Consider the following 2,702-nt stretch of genomic DNA (forward strand, 5'->3'; position numbering starts at 1 on the left):
TCTTGACCCCGTCACCACGTACCCTGCAGGACCAGCGTCAACTGTTGGGATTGAGGTCATGCCCACATTCTGGAATGGGATTGAAGAAGGCCGAAGCACTGCTTGCTGTGGGACTATACCGAGTAAGGTAAGACTTCAGAAACCCAGTGAGTTCCTAATTATTATTATTATTATACAGGATTTATATAGCGCCAACAGTTTGTGCAGCGCTTTACAATACAAGTCACCTCATGGTCTCTTTGCGTTCTGGACGGAATTCATGTTGAAGGTGTGTTTGCACTCTACGAGTTTAGCTTTAATCCATCTCTGGCTATAGTTCCATTATAATGTGTGCATGAGCCACATGCCATGATAAGAACATCCAGCCAGCGGTGTATTTACCTTTGCTGCTGCCCTAGGCAAGGCAGCAACGCCGCCCCCCCTCCCTAAAGAGGACCTCCCTACCCATCCTAAGTGAGATGCAGAGATTTGAGATCATCTTACAAGGAGCACTCCGGGGCTCTAATGTGGATCTCGTGCTGTAGGTTAGGTTACACATACAAAACAGGGTCACATTCCGGCTCATTTACTACATATGACCTTTCTCCAACACTTTCCCACTTCTCTATAGATAGAAAGTGAAGACCAAGCAGGTATTGATTTATAGGTGGGGGGCGGGGGGGTACAGGAAAACACCCAGCGTGTCACTGGAGTGTACTAATGGACAGAGGAGGAGATATAAGTCCAGATTATAGAGAAGGTTCCATGTGTCAGAGCTCACGTCACGTACAGAACAATAACTGAAAATAAACCTCATTCAGGAAATGGAAATGTTTAATGACGGCAATAATGGACGCCAAATACAGTAAAACCTACATGTTTTCTGTCCAGTCACTTATTACTATGCCGAGAATGAAGTGTAATTACATCCCTACTAAGGCCCCGTTCACACCAGGGCAGTTCGGCCTCGCGGATTTGGCCACACGGATCCACCGACATGAATGATCCCATACATTGCTATGGGGACCGTGCATGCGACCGCGCGAGTCCGCTGATCAGCGCGGTTTCCATACTGCTTTCAACGGAACCATGCTGTTCAGCGCAGTTTTGGGCGTTTTTAATGGCATTTCAGAGCTAAAACGCAGTTAAAGATGCCCCAAAACCGCCTTGCACAGTGTTTGCACGGAATCCACGCTGATCCGCAACCTCCTCGGTGTGCAAAGGGCCTTAACATCACTTTCTGTACGAGAGAGAGAGGGAGAGAGAGATGATAGATAGAGAGATAGATAGATAGGTAGATAGATAGATAAAGGGAGAGAGAGAGAGAGATAGAGAAAGAAAGGAGGAGAGAGAGAGAGGGGGGGAGAAAGAGAGAGAGAGAGGGGATGGGGAGAGAGAGGGGAGGAAAGTTGAGGATTCCATAATTCCGGTGAACGACGTTGTCAGCGCCCCTGTCTGTGGAACGTCGGTATGCTCATTCCTGATCTATGCGTATTTAATAGGATGCGGAATCTTTCAAGCGCTATCCGCAGACAAATTTATGGCTCCCTCATTTAGAAAGTTAATTTACTGCTGGTGTTGGAGGCAATTCATTCCCTGCACTGCAGTACGGCTGTCGGATAAATCGCCGCATGGCCGCTGACCAGACAAAAATGAATATCCGCGCAGCATAGCCGCCAGTGGAGCGGAAAAAGGGAAAACGGAACCCAATGAGAGAGTGCCTGTGAAGGTTCCAATTCATCCAGGTCATGGAATATCTGTGTAAAAATAAGTCAAGGCAGCTGGACTCGCTGTATTTTTCTTGAAGAGGTTTCACTGGTCATCCAACCAGCTTTCTGAATGAGAGAGTGGATGGAACACTGCGGACAGACAGGCACAAGTAGAATGCATGGATGGTAGAAAATACATTGTTTTTACTTGGCGGGGTTGGCTGTCCACAGGAAAGAATTACAACGCACTGAGTGTAAAAATGTGATGCCACCACAGGTGATGCTGAGCTTCCATGATTGACAGACCTGAAATCCAATGAATGAAAGGGGCGGGCCAGTCTCGGTAGAGACTAGATGATGCTGGATGTCCTCCAGCCAGGAAATGAGGTGGGCTCTCTCTGACTTGCTGCAGCTTCTAATGCACATTGTGAGAAGCAAATTGTGAGGAATCAATTTGAGTCATGGAGAGGAGCCGGTACAACTGTGCAAGAATGAAGGGAAGGCCGGAGGTCAGATATAAGACTGAAGGGAAGGACGGAGGTCAGTTATAAGACTATAGGGAAGGCCGGAGGTCAGTTATAAGACTGAAGCGAAGGCTGGAAGTCAGATATAAGACTGAAGGGAAGGACGGAGGTCAGATATAAGACTGAAGGGAAGGCCGGAGGTCAGATATAAGACTGAAGGGAAGGACGGAGGTCAGATATAAGACTGAAGGGAAGGCCGAAAGTCAGATATAAGACTGAAGGGAAGGACGGAGGTCAGATATAAGACTGAAGGGAAGGCCGAAAGTCAGATATAAGACTGAAGGGAAGGACGGAGGTCAGATATAAGACTGAAGGGAAGGCCGGAAGTCAGATATAAGACTGAAGGGAAGGACGGAGGTCAGATAGAAGACTGAAGGGAAGGCCGGAAGTCAGATATAAGACTGAAGGGAAGGCCGCAGGTCAGATAGAAGACTGAAGGGAAGGCCGGCGGTCAGATAGAAGACTGCAGGGAAGGCCAGAGGCACAATAG

The sequence above is a fragment of the Nanorana parkeri genome, unplaced genomic scaffold (genome assembly GCF_000935625.1).
Source record: "Nanorana parkeri isolate BGI_ZX_2015 unplaced genomic scaffold, ASM93562v1 scaffold86, whole genome shotgun sequence".
Taxonomy (NCBI): Eukaryota; Metazoa; Chordata; class Amphibia; order Anura; family Dicroglossidae; genus Nanorana; species Nanorana parkeri.